We start from the raw sequence: 25242 nt of genomic DNA on the forward strand, positions 1-25242 counted from the left end.
TTGAAACATGTTTGTGTGTCAGCACTGGAAAATGTTGCCCCTAAATAATTTGCTATCATTGAACCAAGAATTTTGTATTGATGGACCAGAATATGGCTTGGAGACTTAAGCTCCTGCCATAAGATTATGGGGCTCTGATTTGGATCCCTAATATCACCCACAAATGCTAAACAAGGTTCTGGCCACTCTTCTGTTCATGCCTGGCAATTCTGCTGTGTATGATTCCAAGCTACACTTTCTTACTGCTGTCAGATGTGGGTAGAATTTCAACTGAAAACACAACTTCTGGTGAATACCAAAAGTAAAAATATGTGTGAAATCATAGCCAGAAATGTTGTCACTTTTGGCAAGTACATGCATGAGCACCATGACAAAAGAGTGAAACCACCAGAATGCAGCAGAGCCAAGCATGTATGCAATATCAAGTACAATAACATCATCACAGAGGAAAGGGGAAGGGGAAGTTGGAGACAAAAAAAAATTGTTAACTTCTTATGTTTTACATTCACTTTATCATCATACCTCATATTGAACATCACAGGATTTTGCTCCATTGGTCTCATTTATCTTGTTTGCATTGGATTACTTCCTCAAGAATGACAAGAAAAATGGGTATGTTCAGTTTACTTCACTTTATTTTTGTTTGTTTGGGGGCTACAGTTAACAGTGTCTGGGGCTTACTCCTGGTTCTGCAGTTACAGGTCACTCCTAACAGTATTCTGAGATCCTATAGGGTTCTAGAAGAGATGGAACCTGCCTCAGCCACACGCAAGGCAAGAGCCCTTTCCACTTTACTATCACTCTTGTACTCTCACCTTATTTCAAAAGAAAACTATTGGAAGGAAAAAAATGCTTTTTTAGTCTCCGCTTTTTATTTCCAGTAGCATCCAACAGAAGATGATATTTTTCCCCCAGGGATCTTCTGCAAAATTTGAAGACATATTTGTAGATCCTAATCCCCATGTATTTGGTAATTTTGATATATATAAATAATCAATCCACATATAAGAATACAGGGTAGAAATCTCTTTTAAATTACTTCCATTTACCTAAAATATATTAAACATTCATTTTTTTCCCTATAATGACCCAGAACTCTTTGTCTCCTAAACCAAAAATTCTTGTCCTTCATGGCAGGAAAGAAACGAGGAGAGAAGTAAGAAAAGGCAGAGAAGTAACAGTGGAAGGAGTAAGGGCCCAGGTCTCTGAGGTGTATGTTAATGCAGGAATAACAATGGAATTGAAGAGATGTGCCTGGAACCAGAGGTTCTTCGTCCTCTTACCTATTTCTTTGACTCTCTTGAAGATGTTCCAAGCCACTCTCTTCGTCCTGAGCAACTCAGGTGCCAGGTCATTCGTCATGTTGACTTCTTGACCTAGGTACACATAACTGTTGCATTCAGAGATGTTTGTTCTGTTGAGAGTGAATGGAACGTCAGTAACAAGATCGTTTCTTATAAACATTGTCTTTGTGAGATTCAGCTGTAGTATGACCTTTCTACACTCACCGTCAAAGTCAGCCAGCATCTGTGTCACTTGGCTAATGTTTGGTGTTATTAGAATGATATCATCAGCGAATCGGAGGTGGTATAGTTGCCAACTGTCTATCTTCACTCTCATTCCTTCAATTCCAGTGGTAGCATGACATTCTCGAGGGTAGCAGTAAAGAGTTTCAGTGAAATAATATTACCCTGCTGAACCCCTCTCTTGACATGAATGATCACTTCCTTGTAGAATGGTGAGATCCTGGTAGTGAGTCTGCAATACAGCTCATGGAGGATCTTGATGTATTGACTTTGAATGCCCTGTTTGGCTAGGGCTTTGATGACTGCTTCAGTCTCTACAGATTCAAACACCTTCTTAAAATCAATGAGTATTAGACAAACCGACATCTTAAACTCTCCTGAAATCTCAATGAGCCTGGTTATTGTGTGGATATAGTCGATCACGCCGAATCCTTTTCGGAATCTGGCTTGCTCGCATGGTTGTTCTTCATCTAGCGTTCTGGCAATCCTATTCAAGGTGACTGGAGTGAACAGCTTGTAGATGACAGACAACAGGCAGATCGGGCGATAGTTGCCAATGTCGTGGATGTCTCCCTTCTTGTACAGTAGAACAGTATTGCTGGTTTTCCATTGAGAGGGAACCTTTCATTCAGACAGGTAATGTATGAAGACCTGAGCCAGTGTATTGATGAGTAATAATGGCAGGTTCTTCAGGTGTTTGGGTCTGACCTTATCTGGGCCAGGTGCTGTTCACTTCTTGATGGATGAAATGGCGTGTCGAATTTCAGAAGGGAAAACGTTGGAAAGGACAAATCCATCCTGTGGAATTTGGTATGTGGGAAGGTGGACGTGGCTATCAATGAAATCTGAGTAGAAGTATGGATAATCTTCTTTACTGCCCTTCTGAAAGATGTGATAGATCGTTGTCTACCCACCATTTGTCAATCTGTGGTTTATTATTTTAGTAAATTTGAGTGAATAATAACTAAAAACAAAGAATGCAATGATTAAATATGGGATATAAAAGATGATTAATTTTATCAATCATTAATGTTATTTGATGAGCTTACAGTTCTTTACCTCAATACTACACTATGAGTAGGGATTATTAATATTCCTATTTTTCAAAATTGAGACTTTAAGTAACTTTCCTAGAATCACATGGAGGTTCCTATCCAGTTTCAAATTCTATGCTGTTATTTGTCTATTTTTTAAATATCAATTGGTGATAGTAATACAATTATTCCAAGATTATTATATTTTAAAGTACACTAGCATTTATAATAGTTATCTGATATACATCAAGTGCTTAATAAGGAATGATTTGTTAAATATTAATTCATAACTGCCAGGAATATGTATTTGGAATGCAAATGAGCTCCCAACAGGTCACATTTTCCTAGAAAAATATGATTTGTGTAAATTTCTAGATGAAAAACCTCAAATGTTAACTCTATCTCAATGCCCAACAGGTTTAGTCAACTGTGAATACTTGATAAAAATTGAGATAATAAGATTTACCTTTTCAGAATTTGGAATAGAGCCTGTGGTTAGGTCAGTAACTGTGAGATGTTAAATTGAAAGATCATTTAATCTTAGGGACTCATTTCACTTTGACTTGGCTGAAAAACCTAAACACTGGTGAGAGAAAAGAAAAAGCTTGAATGTAAAAGTCAAAAAGAAAAGAAAATAAAGAAAACAAAAATACATGAAAGAACAGATCAAGAGAGAAAGTCAGGAAAACAATGCTGGAGGAGTTTCTTTCGCACTCTAATCTGTCTATATTTCCTTCATTTCAATTCCTTAAGACATCATATTTACATGATAACCTCTTTCCTCTTTGCATTGAGTTCCTCTCAGTGGGTTTCAACTCTTTGAAACCAAATTACCCTTGACTAAGTCAGGTTGGGGCCTTAAAATTTAATAAACTACTTACTCTCACAATAAGATTCCAACTGCTACTCTTTTATTCTTTACTAAAAATTGAGCAATTTCTTTACCTCTGATAGAGTAAATGGATTGTGAAGGTATCCAAGATTTGATGTACAGGATAAGAAATAGAATTTCACAGTCAGCCATGAATGCAACTATGCTAGCTTAGAAAAAAAAGAAAAGGATGAGTTAATGATCCAAAATGTACACATAAGAAATTCAGTACCTGATTGGTCTTTAATTATAAAAGAGAACTCTAATGGCCAAATTTTAAATCTGACTCAAACGGTTTAAAAATGGTCTCAGTAACCAAATATGATTCCAATTATAAGGTTCTCATATGTTTAAGGTACTACTAAGAAAACTAAAGATTGGAGAATTTTTGTTTCCTTGGTTTGGTTTTAGATAAGTGAAAACAGAACATGATCATTATTGATTACACTGAGTAATGCAGTAGATGAAAACTACTAATTATCTTTTGACTATATTGATTTATGACCATATTGATTTTTGCCATAACCTATAGTAGCTGAAAGTCTATATAGAAATGTGTATATATTAGTCGATTTCTACTATGACCACTACATTTTAAATTTCCACATTGTTGCACTGATAGTACCTCAGATTATTTCATAACTTCAGTTATACTATTTTATTTGACTTGCACACCTAGTAAAATTGATTCTTCTCCATAAAGCATATTAAAATACTATTAATGATAAGGGTTCATGCATACATAGCTATCTTAGTAAGAGTTGTTGAATCTTGTAGATGTTTTATTTAAAAATTTTCTTTTTCTCATGACTGGTTAAAGAATCTTTGGTACATCTACACAATGGAGTACTATGTAGCTGTTAGAAAAGACGAAGTCATGAAATTTACATACAAGTGGTACAATATGGAAAGTATCATGCTAAGCGAAATGAGTCAGAAAGAGAGGGATAGACATAGAAAGATTGCATTCATCTGGGGGATATAAAGTAACAAAGTATGAGATTAATACCCAAGAATAGCTGAGATCAGCACCAGGAGGATTACTCCATAACTTAGAGGCCAGCCGGGTATCCTAGAGGAAAGGACAGTTCAGATAGAGAAGGGAGCACCGAATAAAGGATGTTTGGAGGATCCTCCCAGGAGGGGAGATGCATGTCGAAAGTAGACTATGGACTGAACATGTTTGCCACTCAATGCCTCTTTTGCAGACCACAACACCCAAACGGAGAGAGAGAACACAGGGGATTGCCCTGCCACAGAGGCAGGGGGGGATGGGGGGATGGGGGTGGGAGGGATATTATCCATGGTGGTGAAAAACGGGCACTGGTGGAGGGATGGGTATCTGATCATTGTATAATTGAAACCCAAGCACAAAAAAAATTGTAAATCTACAACTGTAAATAAATAAATAAATAAATAAAATTTTCTTTTTCTGAGAAAGATTATTTTAGGTACTACCAAAGTAAGTCATATGTTAATGCAGGAAGAACAGTGGAATCAAAGAGATGTGCCCGGAGCCGGAGGTCCTTCGTCCTCTTAGCTATTTCTTCGACGTTCTTGAAGGCGTTCCAAGCCGCTCTCTTCCTCCTGTGCATCTCGGGTGCCAGGTCATTTGTCATGTTGACTTCTCGACCTAGGTACACAAAGCTGTTGCATTCGGAGATGGTCGTTCTGTTGAGAGCGAATGGGGCATCAGGAACGAGGCTGTTTCTCATAAACATTGTCTTCGTAAGATTCAGCTGCAGTCCTACCTTTCCACACTCACAGTCAAAGTCGGCCAGCATTTGTGCTGCTTGGCTGATGTTTGGTGTTATTAAAACAATGTCATCAGCAAAGCGGAGTTGGTGTAATTGCTGACCATCTATCTTCACTCCCATTCCTTCCCATTCCAGTCGTCGCATGATGTTCTCGAGGGTGGCACTGAAGAGTTTTGGTGAAACGGTATCACCCTGCAGAACCCCTCTCTTAACATCAACGATCACTTCTTTGTAGAATGGTGAGATATGCCTCAGAGACCTGGGCCCTATGCAAACAAGATGAGAACGCTATTCAGGTCTCCCAAAGAAGAATAGAAAGAGCTATGCTTGGAATATCACGTTTCACTCAAATGAGAGAAAAAATCCGGAGTTCTGACATCCGTCGACGATCAAGAATCAGGGACGCTGTCTCATTTGCCAAGGTGTCAAAAATCAGATGGGCTGGTCACGTAATGAGATTTAAAGACGACCGCTGGACTAGAGCTGTTACTGACTGGATTCCATGGGATGTCAAATGATCGCGTGCCCGCCCACCTACCAGATGGTCAGACTTCTTAGTGAAGATCATGAACAATCGGTTTGAGGCTCTTCATGTTCCCAGAGCGAACAGATGCCATTGGGCTACACTAGCATGTGACAGGGACAAATGGAGACATTACTGGCGCCCGCTCAAGCAAATCGACGACTAACAGGAAGTTAAGTGATTTAAGTGAAAGTAAGTCATGGTAGATATTGGACTACGAAAGCTAAGACAGTCAAGAACAAAATGATTACATGTTTTTAATCGAGTGATCCACAACTCCTATCTTGTTATTCTCTTAACGGTGAGCTTCCATCATCCACAGTCAGGAAATTATGGCCCTGTATGTAACCTGACACTATCCCCAGTCATGGCTGACAGATGGTAAGTCAAGGGCGATTTCCTGATGGTAGTATTGTCTATTATATTTTCCTTCCTGGATACTAGCATTTGGAAAGTTAACAACAGTTTATCAGCATTAAACTTAAGATAATCAGAGAAAGCTGTTATAAATGAAAAAATAATAAAATTTTGAACAAGTTTCACAAAATTAGAAGGATGACTGTAAATCACTAGAATACGAAGTTTAGCATTTGTTTACATTTTTCTAGTTTCTGATTCCACTCTCTTCTAAAGTTATGTGTTACTGAACGAGGGTTTCAAAAATGTTGTGATAAAAGGGAATGCCCTGTTACAGAGGCAGGGTGGGATGTGGGGACAGGGGATGGGAGGGATGCTGGGACCCTCAGTGGTGGAGGATGGGCGCTGGTGGAGGGATGGGTACTTGATCATTGTATAACTGAAACCCAAGCACAAAAATTTGTAAGTCTATAACTGTACCTCATGGTGTTTCACTAATAAAAAAATAGAGGCAAAAAAAACCGTGATATTATGTGTGTGTGCGTGTGTGTGTGTATGTATATGTATATACATGTGTGTGTCTGGGAAAAGTTCATTTTTTCCATTATAATAATTTCCCAATTAATATACTCAAGAACATAGTCTGACACTTTTGTTTTTGCAATTATATGGATTGATAACCTGTACACTAAATCTTAATATCTCTCTTCTTCTCCATCTCTACTGCTCCCTTCTCCTCCTATATCCTCTCCTCTCTTCTCTCCTTTTCTCCGCTTCCCCCTTCTTCCTTCTTCTTGCTCCCTCCCCTTTTCTCCCCTTCCCTCTCTTCTTCTATCATCTTCCCTATCTCTTTCTTCAATCCATAGGAAGACAAATACACATACTCAGAACACTCTAGTAAGAATAGAGTCAACAAAGTGCTTCTGTCCAAGGTATAATTGTGGTATCTCTCTGTATGTTTGGAGAAGATGCATGTGGTAGTGCTAACTGCATCATGCAGTCTATGCAGTCTACTTATTCATGGTTAATGTATAAGGAACACATTGGGTCTAACAATTCTTTCAAGATGAATATCATATTCAGCACTATTGCACTGTTCTCCCATTGCTCGTCGATTTGCTTGAGTGGGCACCAGTAATGTCTCCATTGTGAGACTTGTTACTGTTTCTGGCATATCAAATAGGCCATGGGGAGCTTGCCAGGCTCTGCCGTGCAAGCGGAATACTCTCGGTAGCTAATACAGCTCTCCGATAAGGGCGCAGGAATCAAACATGGGTCAATCGCATGCAAGGCAAATTGCCCTATCCACTGTGCTATCGCTCTTGGGCATTTGCCTTGCACGTGGTCAACCTGAGTTCGATTCCTCTGCCCCTCTTTGAGAGCCACGCAAGCTACCAAGAGTATCTTATCCAATAGCAGATCCTGGCAAACTCCCCATGCCGTATTAGATATGCAAAAACAGTTACTTTGTTTGGCATATCAAATACATCATGGGTAGCTTGCCAGGCTTTGCCTCGAGTTCGAGATGCTCTCGGTAGCTTGCAGGACTTTCCGAGAGGGGTGGAGGAATTGAACCCGCTTGGCCGCATGCAAGGAAAATGCTGTGCTATTGCTCCAGCCCAAATATCATATTTACATATGTTTATTCAAAGTGATTAATATTTCTTAGTAAATTTATAGGTGAATTTTTGATAAATAAATAGCCTTAACAAATGAATAATCAAATAGGTAGATAAGAGAGCAGTTAACTCAATCATGCTTTTTATACTAATATGTGCATTTGCATTTATGACAATCCCTATATCAGAGTACCTGTAGCACTGAGCACTGTCTTTCCATTGTTCATCCATTTGCTTGAGTGAGCACCAGTAATGTTTCCATCATGAGACATGTTGTTACTGTTTTTGGCAAATTAAATACATCACGAGTAACTTATCAGGCTTTGCCATGTAGGACAGATACTCTCGGTAGCTTGCCAGGCTAGCTGAGAGGGGCGGAGAAATCGAACCCCAGTTGGCCACATGCAAGGCAAATACCCTACCCGCTGTGTTATCACTCCAGCCCATCAGAGTGTAAGTTCATATTAGTAATGTATATGGATGGTAACTAACACAAAGACTGATGTACAGCAAATACAATTTGGTCTGTGTAGCATAACTAAAACTTTACAAATATGGATGTAGCAATATTATAATGGAGAAGTTAAAATAAAAATGATCTATTAAATGATAACAGTTCAGGGATAGTCTATAGAATATTGGTCTAGATTGTTGTTTAGCAAGTGTGGTTTCCCAATTTGTTTTCAATATATGGCATTATTATATTCTTAGACACTTACAAATATTGGCAGGTTTATTTTAAGTTATTAAGTGTCAGAAAAGTGTCCATGACCAACATGAGAAAACAGGCTCTTCATGGTTTTCAAGGCTCAAAATATATTCAAATGTAAAATTCCAGTAATTTAATTGCAATAACAAACTCAGTGATGTGTGTTTATCTTGCTTTTACACACAGGGATTTACTAGAAATCACCTTATGGAAAAGTAGTTCTATGTGCTAAAGCCCAAATTCAATGGAACACTACACATAAAAGTTATTAAAATCAAATGGTTCTTTTAAACTTTAAATTCAAACCTAGAGAGCTAGATTAATCCAAAAGGAAATTAAGGGAAATGTCCTTTTGGGAAATAGTTAAGCTACTATATTTTGGGGAAAGATATTAAGTGATAGGAGAACGTTTCCAGTCAAAAGAATATCCCACATTCCAGTAGGAGGAATTAAATTCCTTCATGTGCATTGTAATTGCATAAATATACTTAAATTTGAAAAAAGTTTTTAAAAGGCTTATACAACTTACTTAACTATAAAATAGACATCCACTTTATTTGTATTCCTTATCTTGTACCACTACTAAAGTTAACTTTTATCTGAAAACTTTTATCATTTATTTTGATAAATGATAAAATGTAACCTGATAAATGTTGCAAATGTTACAAATGATAAAATGTTACAAATCTACCAAATGTAACCTGCCACAGGGCAGAGTCTGGCATACTCCCTGTGGTACCCAATATGCCAAATACCAGTAACAATGATGAGTCTCATTCTCCTAACCCTGAAAGAACCTTGAATATGGCACTTTTTAAAAAAAATCTCAGGGCTAGGATGAAGGAGACATTACTGGGGCCTGCTCGAGGCAATCGACGAACAACAGGATGGTCTTGATCGTGATCGTCATGATTTTGATAAATGAATAGCCTAAAACAAGTGAATAATCAAGTAAGTAAATAGATAAGAGAATATTTAATTCAATCGGCTGGAGCGATAGCACAGCGGGTAGGGCGTTTGCCTTGCACGCAGCCAACATGGCCGACCCGAGTTCGATTCCTCCGCCCCTCTCGGAGAGCCCGGCAAGCTACCGAGAGTATTCGATATGCCAGACACAGTAACAACAAAGTCTCCAATGGAGACGTTACTGGGCCCGCTCGAGCAAATCGACGATCAACGGGAGGGCATTTACTTTACTATCCTTTTTATACTAATACTGAATTTATTACAGTTCCTCTAACAGAGAACCTGTATAGTTAATATTAGTAATATGTAGGATGTCCACTAGCAAAAATACTGGTGAATATTAATAATTCTTAAATGTGGTTCTAATTTCTTACAATATAAATACAAAATTTTACAATGCCCCTTTCACAAAAAGTTTTCAAGGAGTTTATTGCCTTTAATTGATAATTTTCACAAATAATTTTTAAAATACCTAAATGCCTAAACAATCAACAATGAATACACCACAAAAATGAACATTAACATGATATTCCTTCACATAATATACTCTTTCATATTTAGATAGATATCTATCTAGCTATATTTATTTATAAATTCATATAGAGAAAACATTTAACACTTAAAGTAGATTTGCAGTATTTAACAGTTTAATGATAGAATAAATCACTAAGCAATTGTCTATTCTTAAAAAAAAGTCATTTCTAAACAGTATCAGAAATTAACACTCGATCACTTGACTTCCCGTTAATCATGTATTTGCTCGAGTGGGAGCCAATGTCTCTATTTGTCCCTGTTGCTTGCTAGTGTAGCCCAATGGCGTCTGTTTGTTCTAGGAAAACGAAGAGCCTCAAACCAATAATTCATGATCTTGATGAAGAAGTCTGACCATCTAGTAGGTGGGAGGCCATGTGGTCTTTTGACATACTGTGGAATTCAGTCACTAACGGCTTTAGTCCAGCGGTTCTCTAAATCTCATTATGTGTCCAGCCCATCTGATTTTTGATGTCTTGGCAAACGAGACAGTGTCCCTGATTCTTGATTGTTGACAGAGGTCGGAACTCCGGATTCTTTCTCTCATTTGAAAGAAACGTGATGCTCCAAGCATAACTCTTTCAATTCCTGTTTGGGAGACCCGAATAGTGTTCTCATCCTGTTTGCATAGGGCCCAGGTCTCTAAGGCATATGTTAATGTAGGAAGAACAGTGGAATCAAAGAGATGTGCCCGGAGCCAGCGGTTCTTCATCCTCTTAGCTATTTCTTCAATGCTCTTGAAGGCATTCCAAGCCGCTCTCTTCCTCCTGCGCAACTCAGGTGCCAGGATTTTTATCATGTTGGCTTCTCGAACTAGGTAAACATAACTGTTGCATTCGGAGATGGTCGTTCCGTTGAGAGCGAATGGAGCATCAGGAATGAGGCTGTTTCTCATAAACATTGTCTTCGTAAGATTCAGCTGTAGTCCGACCATTCCACACTCATGGTCGAAGTCGGCCAGCATTTGTGTTGCTTGGCTAATGTTTGGTGTTATTAGAACAATGTTATCAGCAAAGCGGAGGTGGTGTAGTTGCCAACCATCTATCTTCACTCCCATTCCTTCCCATTCCAGTCGTCACATGATGTTCTCAAGGGTGGCACTGAAGAGTTTCTGTGAAATGGTATCTGCCAAACCCCTCTCTTGACATTGATGATTACTTCTTTGTAAAATGGTGAGATCCTCGTAGTGAATCAATAATTCAGCTCAAAGAGGATCCTGATGTATTGAGTTTGAATGCCCTGATTGGCTAGGGCTTCAATGACCACTTCTGTCTCAAAAGAATCAAAGGCCTTCTTTAAATCAATGAACGTTAGACAGAGCAGCATCTGGAACTCCCTAAAAACCTCAATGAGCTTGGTTATCATGTGGATATGGTCAATGGTGCTGAATCCTTTGTGGAACCTGGCTTGCTTGCGTGGTTGTCCTTCATCAAGTGTTTTGCCAATCCTATAAAGGATGACTCGAGTGAACAACTTGTAGATGACAGACAATATGCAGATCGGGCGATAGTTGCCAATGTCGTGGATGTCTCCCTTCTTGTATATTAGTACAGTCCTGCTGGTTTTCCATTGGGATGGAAACTTGCATTCAAAGAGTGTGTGAAGAGCTGAGCCAGAGTATTGATGAGTATTGATGGCAGGTTCTTCAGGTGTTCAGGTCTGACCTTGTCTGGGCTGGATGATGTTCGTTTCTTTACCGACGAAAAAGCGTGTGGGATTTTGGAAGGGAAAACATTGGGAATGACATATCCCTCCTGTGGAATTTGGTATGTGGGCAGGTGGACATGGCTATCGAAGAGATCTGAGTAGAAGTCATGGATAATCTTTTCCATTGCACTTCTGGAAGATGTGATAGATCCATCAGGGCATGGGAGTGCATAATCTTGGTCTTTTAATTGGCAAAGGACAAGCGGGTGTTACGAATGCTTTTCCTAGCTTCTGCCACATCTACCAGCACTTCTGCTCTTCTCTCTTTGAGGTCTTCCTTGATCGCATCTCTGCACTGCTTTGCAAGCTCGGATGTTCGCTTGTGGTTGCCTGAGGCATGCGCCAAACCACGTTGGTGAATAAACTCAAGAGATTATGAAGACAGGCGTTTTTTTGTTCCTATCTCTCTCTTGGCGTTTCTCACACAATCATGGAGGTGCTGAACCAGTCGTTTGTATTTCTCGTCAATGTTGTCAACAATGGCATCTTCCCATGTTGCAGAAATAGTGCCAAAGATTTCCCAGTTGGTGGTCAATCTGGGAGTTCTCTTCTTAAACTTTGCAGCCCTTTTTCCCTGCTCTGTGAAGTAGAATTTTGCACGAAGGAGACGGTGGTCCGATCTCATTTGGAATTTTGGGACAACTGCGACATCGGTCAGGCCAAAGCATCGATTGAATATGATGTGGTCTATTTTGTTGTGGAACTGTTCACCAGGAGACTCCCATGTCCGATGTTTATATTGGGCCTTCTGGAACTGTGAGTTACCATGGGTGATCTTGGTTGTCCTGATGAACTCAGACAGTCTCTCACCCTGTTCGTTCCATTCTAGGCCATGGGTCCTGATGTGGAGTTCTTCGGCTGATCTTCTTGGTCCTATTTTGGCATTAAAATCACCCACAATGGTCTTGCAGAAGGTGTGGTCTTCTTTATAGAACTTCTCCAGCTCCATGTAGAACTTCTCAATTTCTCCTTCTTCATAATTAGATGTTGGTGTGTAGACAACAAAGATAGAAACTGCCAGCAGTGAGCCACATTTATTCAAATGTAAATGTCCGATTTTGGTTGCTAGGCATTCGAATGAATCAAAGTTCATAACCAAGTTCGTGTTGACAAGGACACCGATACCTCCCATGCCTCTTTTATCGCATGTTCCGAGGAACAATTCTTCTCCAGTGTCGAAAACAGCGTGATGTGATTGGTGCCTTCTTGTCTTGGTCAGACCAATGTTGTCGTACTTGATCTTTCTCCACTGCCTCCACTATTCAGCCGCCACCACGCTCCAGGACACTTTCTGGACACTTCGGCCAAGATTCACTCACGACTGAAACCCCACAGAACAAGATGAGCGGAACTCTGAGACCTTGGACTTCAGGCTCAACGGACCCGGGGACAGAGATTCTCTGCTTGCTCCCACCAACCACAGGTGAAGAAGGGATTAAAATCAGCAGCCCCACCCTACCTTACCTTGTCTGCTTCCATCAACCACCAGAGATTCAGGGATGGATTGCGCACAGAAGACCCTACCCCTACTGGTACCAGATAAATACCTCACCGGCAGACCTCCACTACCTCCACTACCTCCACTACCCAGCCACCGCCACTTTCCAGTACGCTTTCCGGACACATTATAAGACATTTAATATCCGTCTTCCAGAATTGCCAGACCTTATTTGATAGGGTTCAAATATGGTTTGAACCATGGGAACATCTACAAGGGAGATTAGAGTCCACCCCAAAAGCCTCTATTCCTCTCGGAGTGCCTGGTAAGCTACTGAGAGTATTCTGCCCACTTGGCAGGGCCTCACAAGCTATCAATTGTGTATTCGATATGCCAAAACCAGTAATTACAAAGGATCTCATTCCCCTGACCCTGAAAGCGTCACCAATATGGCAGCATTGAGAAGGATGTGAAAAGAGAGGTCGATAAAATCTCAAGGCCTAACTAGGCTGCCCAAACGAAGGAAGAAAAAAATGATCATCTGTACTTTCAATGCACGTACACAAGCATCGGATGCTTCCATCGAGGACTTGATGATACAAAAATTAACAAGAAAATAAAAAAAAAATCACAACACCTGGATATTGAAAGAAATTCTTAGATAACTACAATGTCAATGAGGAAGTTGTGTACTGCAAAATACATGATGTCTATGGGGGCAGAGAGATAATACAATAGCAGGTGGGGTGTTTGCCTTGCAAGGGGTCAACCCAGATTTGATCTTCAAACACTCCAGAAGTGCTCCCTGCGTGCAGAGCGAGGAGTAAGTCCTGAGCATCACCAAGTGTGGCCCAAAAACAAAACAAACAAACAAACAAAAAAACAGGAGCCTTTGGATATTTATAAGCTCAGAGAATTAAAGTAATGACAGTCATTCAAATGAAACTCAAGGAAAAGTCTTTCTTTCTTACTCACTGACCTAAATTTGATTATTGAGTATTATTTTTAAGTGTTTGTGCAAACTTATTTAACTTTAAAATAAAAATTTATATTAATAAAAACACATAATATAGTAGATTAGTTATTATCGTCGCATATGTAATTATAAAATCACGTATTTCATTGAATACAGTCTATACATTATAGTAGCACTGTAGCACTGTCCCCCCATTGTTCATCGATTTTCTCAAGTGGGTGCCAATAACGTCTCACAACAAATTGTGAGACTTATTGTTATTGTGTTTGTTATATCAAATACGTCATGGGTAGCTTGCCAGGCTTTGCCAGGCAGGCAGATACTCTTGCTAGCTTGCCAGACTCTCCAAGAGGGGTGGAGGAATCAAACCCGGGAAGGGTTGGCAGGCAATGTGTAAGGGAAATGCCCTACCCACTGTGCTATTGTTCCAGCCCATACATTATAGTAAGATATTCTTTTCTAACCTTATTATTAGTGGAAAATTACATGATGATCTTAATTTTAAAATAAATATAGTAAAATAATCCATAATAACTAGATTGAATAAATGTAAATAATTTAAAAATATTTAACATAAACCATAAATCTATAGATAAAATTAATTTTGTAAAATAATATGAATATTAAAACATAGCACTGCACTGTAGCACTGTCCTCCCATTCACTGATTTGCTCGAGTCGACCCAGTAACATCTCCATTGTGAGAGTTGTTGTTACTGTATTTGGCATATCAAATACATCACGGGGAGCTTGCCAGGCTTTGCTGTGTGGGCGACATAAACTCAGTAGCTTGCTGGGCTCTCTGCGATGGGCGGAGAAATCGAACCCAGGTTGGCCCGGTCAGCAGTGTGTAAGGCAAACATCTAACCTGCTGTGCTATCACTCCAGCCCGTACAATATAGTAAGATATTCTTTTATAACCTTATTATTAGTGTGAGTTGGCTGGTCCTAGAGGTCTTCGGCTGCCGGAGCCCTGGTCCGGGCGGGGAGGAAAGCTCAACCTGCTCCCCTCCAAGGGGCCCCGGCGAGGACAGCCAGGCGCGGGGCCAGGAGACTGCACTGTTCTCTTCCAGGAGCTGGTTTTTATAGTCTCACCACCATGCTGAGACCATTCTTCGCATACCTGAAGGTACCAGCAGAGGAACAAAGGCAAGCGGGACCAGGGGCTGAGATCTCCAAGCCTTGCCGGATTGGAGCTGAGCATCCTCCACCCAGATCCTCCAAATTCCAGTAGGCCGGGGTCACACCCACCAACTGGCCCCCTGGCGCCGTGTAATCCCATCAACGGCCAAGACTCAGAGACTATAAAAACCAGCTCCCGGAACCACGCAGCTGCATTTGCGGCCGAGTGACATCTTATTATGACATCTTATTATCTCATTCCTACTTTGGACAAACTGGCAGGCTACCGAATGTAATCTGCCCACACGGCAGAGTCTGGCAAACTCCCCGTGGCATACACAATATGCCAGATACCAGTAACAATGATGGGTCTCATACTCCTAAAGAGCCTTGAATATAATCTCAGGGCTAGGATGAAGGAGACGTTACTGGGGCCTGCTCGAGGCAATCAATGAATAACAGGATGGTCGTGATTTGTGATTCGTGATTAGTGTGAGTTATTGCACTGTAGCACTGTCTTCCCGTTGTTCATCAATTTGCTCGAGCACGCACCAGTAACATCTCCATTGTGAGACCTGATGTTACTGTTTTTGGCATATCGAACACACCACGGGGAGCTTACCAGGCTCTGCTATGTGGGTGGGATACTCTCGATAGCTTGCCAGGTTCTCCAAGAGGAAAGAAGGAATCAAACCTGGATCAGCCATGTGAAAGGCAAATGCCCTAACTGCTGTGCTATCGCTCCAGCCCTATTTTAACATATACTATTATATTACTATATTACATTAAGTAATAGGTATGAAACTTTGGCAATTTATTATATTACTTATTAGGCATACATCTTTGGCAGTTTTACTATTTATCTGTTTCTTGTAGTTAAAAAATAGGGTCGATATTAGAAAGGAATTACAGACTGATCTTAACTTTAAAATAAATATAGTAAAATAATCTATTATAACTAGATTGGATAAATGTAAAATTATTTTAAAGTATTAACATTAACTATAAAACTATAAATAAAATTAATTTGGTAAAAAAATAAATATTAAAAAATGTGAAACAAAATTAAATCTAGAATGCCAGAATGTACCAAATAAATTCCATACTTTTTTGTTTCTTTGCACACCCAGAGATCCTCAGAGCTTACTCCTGACTTGTGTTCAGAGATCACAAAACTAAAAAACAAATTAATTTAAAAATATAAGTGGATTTGTATTCATCTATTGTGTCTGATTTTGTATTGAAGATCTCTAAAATTTGCTCCTCAATCCTCATTGCCCATCTAGAGGCATTTTTGAATATTGTATCATCATTGCTATGCCTCACTCTAATGATTGAGTAGGATTATAAGCCACTATAAACACAGATCTGACTGATGATGTATTTAAATAATAGATCATCAGAAAAAGGTGCTTAGATGATATACTGCTTCAAAGATGCCACTATATAGAATGGATTCTCAGAGCGGGGCACTTCTTTTTTCTACACAAAGTGCTCAGTCTGAAGGAGTTTCATAAAACACACATACACATCCATTATTGTATGGCTATGTTTTAATCTATAATTAAATACCTTGTCATAGGAGTTCTACTTTATTTGTTCCTAAAAATAGATCACATTATTAAAGAAATCTATGCTCTTTCTTTGTCCAAAATGCAGTGACAACATGTTGGTTTTAATGAATATTAATTTTCTACATCGCACAGTGATAATATGTAAGGCTATATAAGACAGAAATAGATTCAATCATCAATATTAATCATCATTTTGCATATTCTAAAATAGCAATTCTAGAATAATGTGACTCTGGAGACACATTTACAGTTACCATTAACCCAGAGCTATATGTCTCCTATGTGAACTCTATATTGTTTAAAATATATAATTTGAAAGTTAGATATAGGAATTACGTGGATTTAATATGAGTCCTCAGTTTGAAAGTGATTGTCTATTTTATATTATTTAAATATAATCAAGTATTAGTGTATAGTAATGATTTTTATGAGAGTAATAGTGAATGGTAATTTGTGGATCATAGGTCTGGATTCTAAAACATGGATAATTTTATGATCTTTGCTTTTAAATAAAAAAGAAAATATAAAAGTTAAAACAAGCACATTTATATACTTTAAATGCTAGCAGAAAATTACATAATAATAAACTTAAGTGACAATCTTACTCTATGGTCTGAAAAATTTTTATGAATTTTGAAGTTTTTCTCACTGTAAAATATATTAGCCATTTTGGCTCACTAGAGATCATTTTAAAAACAAATTATTTCAGCTGCTGCAGTTTACATTAATGTTAATGATACAGTTTCATGCCTAACACTTCCTAGCACCACACTTTCCACCAGTGTTCACCTCCCTCCACCATTGTCACAATATCCAGACACCCTATCCAACATCCACCTCCCTCATTATAAGCTTCCTACCAAACACCAGTTCCCATTTTCTGTGAACTCTGTGCATTTGCTACAAACCTACTTTGTTTCTTCATATCCCACATATATATGAGAGATTATTCTGTGTCTGTTTCTCTCCTACCTTCAGTCTTTATGATACTCTTCAAATCCAACTACATAGCAGAAAAACCATCTTAACACATCCCCATGCCTTCGATTTCAGGGGTAATCAACTATTCAAAGACTAAACAATTCCCTTTTATCCTTTTCACATTTCCCAGTACAATAAGACTTAATTTTTGATTTATGCTGCTAGGCAGAAAACTTGCATACCTATTCCTTTTAGGATAATTTTTTTGCTTCTTACTAAAAAATATGTCTTGTCCCTTGACCCATAATGGACAATTATTATATCTATACTATCCAAATCACTGTTGTTTCTTTGATTTTTGAGCCATATCCAGTGATGTTCAGGGCTTACTTCTAGCTCTGTCTTATTGAAGGCCTTGGAAATCATATGGAGTGCTGGGTTTCAAACAGAAACTAGCATACAATTCTTAAGGGTATATATATATGCAGTGGGCTGGAGTGATAGCACAGTGGGTAGGGTGTTTGCCTTGCACGTGGCTGACAAGGCCAACCCAAGTTCGATTCCTCTGCCCCTCTCAGAGAGCCCGGCAAGCTACCAAGAGTATCTCGCCCGCATGGCAAATCCTGGCAAACTACCCGTGATGTATTTAATATGCCAAACACAGTAACAAGCAGTAACAAGTCTCACAATGTTACTGGGCCCGATCGAGCAAACCAATGAACAATGGGAGGACAGTGACAGTGATATATATGCAGTAGTGAATTATTTATATATCCACTGTCAGGATTTTGTGCCATTGGCAATCATTTATTCTGTATCACTGTATCACTGTCATCCCATTGTTCATCGATTTACTTGAGCGGGCACCAGTAACAGCTCCATTTGTCCCAGCCCTGAGATTTTAGCAGCCTTGCCTTACTTGTCTTTCCCAATGAATTGGAGGCTCTTTCCAGTCAGGGCAATGAGACCCGTTATAGTTACTGTATTTAGCTTATCGAATACCATGGCTAGCTTGCCAGGTTCTGTCATGTGGAAGGATACTTTTGGTAGTTTTCCAGGCACTCATATATATATATATATATATATATATATATATATATATATATCTGTCTATGATCATTTATTCTATGTGAATAAAAACTTGGCCCATCTTGTCTGAAATCTTAACCTAGAACCTATAGTCTTTTACTAGGTTATATTTTATCCCTGAGAGAGAAGCAACAAAGTTAGGCATGAACAATTCAAATTTAAATTAGAAATAACACTGAATACTTGTTTTGCGAATTTTGAGGGGGCTTACTTATGAGATAGAGTTACCTATTTTCATTACTAACTGGTACATATCCATTTACCAATTCTTATCTAGTCTACTTTCAAACTACTCAAATTTTCCCCAAGGACAGTAGACGGTATTTACTTTAAATCTGCTTGATTAAATGACCTGATAAAATTATTCTTTCCATATAAAGGAGCTGTTAACTTAGAAAGGTAAATTCCAGTCTTCTTTTTAGATGGTAGGAAAAGCTTATGGCTTTGAAATTGGCAGTTTTTCCTGCCAGGCTCCACAGGATCTCTCATTATACAAGCTTTGGGAAACAAATTTAGACATTTTTTAAAGTCTAAGAATGCCTTTTACATACAGGTACAATAATTCCTCTGTTAAGAATACTAAACAAATAATCGTAAGTACAGGAAAAGCTTACCTCTAGTATATTCATTAAAATATCATTGGAAATTTTGAAATGATAGGAACAATTTAATAAGCCAGCATTATAGGAATAAAAGCATACCTCACTAATGTCTTTATGTATGTTTTCATCTTCTGGTTTTTAATATCAAAATGCCATGCCATAAGCATTTTTATTATGAAGTTTTTGCCATTATTTGTAGAGGAATTTTTAATACTTATATCTCAAAACAGTGCAAAATTTGTAGCAAGAGTATTTGAGATAAATATCACTGCTTTCCAAATATATCAATATCATGGTTACACATTTTGAAAAGCATGCTGAGTACCAACGTGCTGAGTATCAATAAAGGGTAAATGGATTTACATGGTTGATCATAGCAAGACCATGGCAAGACATTACCAGGTTACATTAAATTTGCTGTACTAATAAATTTAGTGATTTCTGAATTTTCTTTAGTCTGAAGGGGTCTCTACTATCATACTTTTATTTCTTTATGAACAGAATCATGTTTCTTTGTATACTCATGTTAAATCCCTAAACCCATTTTGACTATGTATAGAGATAGGAGAATAATTATGGTTAAATGATGTCCTAAAGGGCATTCATACAGCATACTTTGAAAAAAGAGAAAGAGTGGGATTGGAAAGATATTACAGACATTAAGGCTCTTGTCTTGCATTTGTTCAACCAGGTTCAAATCCAAGATAACAAATATGGTCTCCTGAAAACCAATAGAAGTGATCCCTGAGCAATGAGTCAGGAAGAGCCCTGAGCACTGTTGGATATAGTTAAAAAAAAAATAAACAAACACAAGAAATTGAAAAAAGGAATAGAGCAAGATTTTCATATATTTATAGATGTCTTTAGCTATAGATCGGTGGAGCTTTCTTATCAGCACTCAGAAGAGATGTTTTCATCTTGGATTCAGAATATTTTACTCAGAAACCTGGGCTGGAGTGATAGTACAACGGGTAGGGCGTTTGTCTTGTATGAAGCCTACCCGGGTTCGATTCTTCTGCCCCTCTAGGAGAGCCCAGCAAGCTACCTAGAGTATTTCACCCGCACCTGGCATATTCGATATGCCAACAACAAGTCTCACAATTTGTTGTGAGATGTTACTGGTGCCCGCTCGAGAAAAATCAATGAACAAAGGGAGGACACTACTATAGGACAGTGCTACTCAGAAACCTAAACTGCCAAATAATTAGAGTGATGTAGAACCAATCTTCTTCTAAGTGATTAACACTGGGTATGAGGAAAAAATAGCTATTATAGATAATACCTTTTAGTGGGGAGATCACAAGAAGTACTGGGGGCATGGGGTCACTCCTGGCTATACACAAACAACCAGGCTGAATGGATTCAACACTATGGCCTGAAGATGCTTCTGTTTGCATCTGACAGTTCCAAGGACCATCAGAGCTATCCCACTGTCTGTCACTATCCTCCCATTGTTCATCAATTTTTGCTCGAGCAGACCCAGTACGTCTCCATTTTGAGATTTCTTGTTACTGTGTTTGGCATATCAAATATGTCACATCACGGGTAGCTTGCCAAACTTGGCTGTGCAGGTGAGATACTCTCGGTAGCTTGCTGGGCTCTCCGAGAGGGGCCCAGCTGGGCCGGGCTGGCTGTGTGCAAGGCAAACACCCTAACGCTGTGCTATTGCTCCGGCACCGCCCCCACCCTGCCCAGATAAAGTTTTATACAAGGCAAGTGCCCTATCCACTGAAGTATTTAGTTCTGTCCCCAAAGCATGAACTTTTAAGTTGAAATATGTTTACTAAAAAAAAATCTACCAAATTATTTTGAGATCTATTAAAACAAAGTTACTGAGAAAAAAAATGCATGAATGATAATTATCAGTGCCATTTAGAGTATACTGATGACAACTTTAAATAATTTGACAAAATGTTCAAAATGTCTAAATTTTCACATAGACTTTCACAGCATGATCATATCTCAAGACAATGTCTCTCTTTAAGGGAGGGCAAACTTGGAGGTACTCAAGGCTTACTCCAGCACTGTGCTCGGCCATCACCCCTGGTTCGGTTCGGGGGAATAGATGGAGTGCCTGGAAACAAACCCATTTGGCTTCATGCAAGGCAAATGCTCTGCCCTCTGTACTATAACCTAAACCCCTAAATTCTCTCAACTTTTGATATTTAGATTAGTGAAAAGTATTATATCTTTCTTTTTCTGGCACCTTATATTGTCCCCTGAGCACTGCAAGAGTGATTCCTAAGCACAAAGGCAGGACTAAGCCCAGAACATATGCTGGATGTGGCCCTCACTCAAAAACAAAAACAAGCAAAATACAAACAAAAAGTAAAACAGATGCTTCAGAAAATAGAGCAGAAAATTTAAAATAGATTTTTTGTTCAGGAAGAAAAAATTGTAAATATAGATGATATTGATATGTTATAGAAAAAGGGGTATTGCAATAAATCGTTTTTTATATTTATTGAGTAGAAACATCCATTTATTTTTCTTGTAAAGGTATGTTATAATAAAAATGTATATTAAAGAGAGTTATTTAAATCTTTTCCTTTCTTTAGCATCAAAAGGAGAAGAGACTTGATTTTATCTTAAAGTTAAATAAAATAGAAATGGATGAATAAAGTTAAGGTGGCTTTGGAAATAATATATTTAAAAAATTCCTGGACACAAAGAATCAACAAGTGAATAGTGAAGGCTTAAAATTTGAATTTTGGCCATTTTTGCTATAAAATTTGTCTTACAAGTTCTTTAAATCTTTTTTTTTTCTGACTCACCACCTTATTAACCTCTTGAATCTTTTGACTTGTGCGGGACCCAGGGCATAGATCTCCAAACCTGCTTGGATTGGAACTGGGCCTCCTCCACCCAGATCCCACATCTTCCAGTAGCTAGGCTTTATGCCCACCAACTGCCCTCGGCACTGTGTAATCCCATCAACGGCCAAGACCTAGAGACTATAAAACCCAGCTCCCAGAAGAAAAAAGCAGAGTCTCCTGCCTCCGAGCCTGGATGTTCTCACCGGGGCCCATCAGAGAAGGGTGGGTTGAGTTTCCCTCCCCACCCCGAGCAGAGTCCCAGCAGCTGAACATCTCCGGTTCCAACCACAGCCATACTTAATTCCACTCTCCACACATTCAGATGAGCCTCACACATGAAGGAATCAGCAGAGGAACCCAGGTGTGCGGGACGGGGGGCATAGATCTCCATGCCTTCTCGGATTGGGACTGGGCCTCCTCAACCCAGATCCCCTGTCTTCCAGTAACTAGGCTTTACACCCACCAACTGCCCCCCCACCCCAGTGCTGTGTAATCCCATCAACAGCCAAGACTCAGAGACTATAAAACCCAGCTCCTGGACATCTTATTATCTAGTTCGTACTCTGGAGAACCTGGCAGGCTACCACAAGTATCCTGCCCACATGGCAGAGTTTGGCAAACTCCCTGTGGCATATACAATATGCTGAAAACCAATAACAATGATGGGTCTCATTCTCCTGACCCTGAAAGAGACTCGAATGTGGCACTTTCTAAGATCTTAGGGCTAGGAGGAAGGAGACGTTGCTGGTGCCTGCTCAAGGAAATCAATGAACAACAGGATGAGAGTGATACAGTGATCTTTTGACTTAAACGATTCTGTGCATTATAGCTTCATATGAACAGGAAAGTAAAAAAAGGCAGAAATAAATTAGTTATTCATGGATCTTCAAGTTTCATAAATCTATTACAATCCCAAGTGCAACTTTTATGTTTATGGGTTAGAAGATAAGAGTACTTCTAGCTTGGCGTCTTCTGTTTGGGGTATAGCTTACTAAGTGATCTATTTAGATCTTGGTCTTAGAATAGTTCCAAGTTGGCTTTGTCTTGCTATGTTCTAGTCTCACGACGTTCTTATTTCATTCAGGTAAAATGAATGAAATTTTATTCAGGGTACCTGGAAAATCAGAACAATTTGTTTTTTCATTCATTACCTCTCAGGATTCATTTGTTTACATATTGATAATGTTTTGTTTCTTTTTTTACCAGTAGTTATCAATCTCCTACACGACAAATGTGTGAATATTCCTTGTTAAGCACAGTTTTTTTTGCTCTGAAATATCTATTTTTTAAATTGTTTCATGCTGTTATTTGATGAAGAGTCACTGTGACAGATAAGAACTTTCTATGTTCGGTTTTGCTCAGAATATTGTAAAAATACATAACAAGTAGTTTTGTTTACCTGAGGATGTGAATGTTTAGCTTTATTATCCTTACATATTTGGAAAACAAATGATTTTTACAGACTAGTTACTTTTTTCAACTTAGTGAATTTGAAAAGTTTTTTCCAACAAACTATTTGCCAAAATCTCTTAAAAAACAGAAAATAAAAATAGGACATCTAGCAAAGTTGAAAGGGAATAAGTAGTTCTTGGAATCATAATTTAAAATGTTTTGTGAAAATAGGTTATATATTATTAATTCTGTTAAAGCTGGATGTAGAAATAAATGGACAAACTTCCAATAACAATTTACCATAACTAAATATACATCTAAAATTATCATCTCCAATTTCCTCAGATTAGAAAGTATCAGGGTCCAGCAATACCACTCCTGGGAATATATCCCAGAGAGGCAAAAATGTATAGTCGAAGTGACATCTGCACTTGTTTGTTCATTGCAGCACTCTTTACAATAGCCAGAAACTGGAAGAAACCTGAATGCCCAAGAACAGATGACTGGTTAAAGAAACTATGGTACATCTACACAATGGAGTACTATGTAGCTGTTAGAAAAGATGAAGTTATGAAATTTACATACAAGTGGTACAATATGGAAAGTATCATGCTAAGCGAAATGAGTCAGAAAGAGAGGGATAGACATAGAAAGATTGCATTCATCTGGGGGATATAAAGTAACAAAGTATGAGATTAATACCCAAGAATAGCTGAGATCAGCACCAGGAGGATTACTCCATAACTTAGAGGCCAGCCGGGTATCCTAGAGGGAAGGGCAGTTCAGATAGAGAAGGGAGCACCAAATAAAGGATGTTTGGAGGATCCTCCCAGGAGGGGAGATGCATGTCGAAAGTAGACTATGGACTGAACATGTTTGCCACTCAATGCCTCTTTTGCAGACCACAACACCCAAAAGGAGAGAGAGAACACAGGGGATTGCCCTGCCACAGAGGCAGGAGGGGATGGGGGGATGGGGGTGGGAGGGATATTATCCATGGTGGTGAAAAACGGGCACTGGTGGAGGGATGGGTATCTGATCATTGTATAATTGAAACCCAAGCACAAAAAATTGTAAATCTACAACTGTAAAAAAAAATAATAATAATAATAAAAAATAAAAATAAAGGTCAATCTGCAAAAAAAAAAAGTATCAGGGTTAACATTAAATGACAAAACCTTCAATTTATGGTCATTCTGAAATCATGAATAAACTGGATTCAAATGAGATAAAATAGAGTGGTTATTATTCATTACAGTACTGTAGCTTCAACTGAACTCACCAGGAAAATTCTTTGTGAAAATTGAAATCCAAGCAAAGAAAGACCAGCTTCTTTGCTTCTGAATTAAGTCCATTTCCGTAATTGGAGGCAAAACAAATCCTTAAGTGCTAAAGGCAGATTTGAGCTTGAGTTCTGATTCTGAAATTGTGCATGGTCCTTAATCTAATTAAACATCCTAATTCTCATGTAAAAAACTGAAATTAGCGGTACAACGTTCGCCTTACAAGCGGCCATCATGGCCGACCTGAGTTCGATTCCTCCACCCCTCTTGGAGAGCCCGGCAAGCTACCGAGAGTATTCGATATGCCAGACACAGTAACAACAAAGTCTCCAATGGAGACGTTACTGGGCCCGCTCGAGCAAATCGACGATCAACGGGAGGGCCTTTACCTTACCTTTTACCTTAGAAGCCTCATAGCACAGAGGGCAG

The sequence above is a fragment of the Sorex fumeus genome, unplaced genomic scaffold (genome assembly GCF_029834395.1).
Source record: "Sorex fumeus unplaced genomic scaffold, SorFum_2.1 ptg000037l, whole genome shotgun sequence".
Lineage (NCBI taxonomy): Eukaryota > Metazoa > Chordata > Mammalia > Eulipotyphla > Soricidae > Sorex > Sorex fumeus.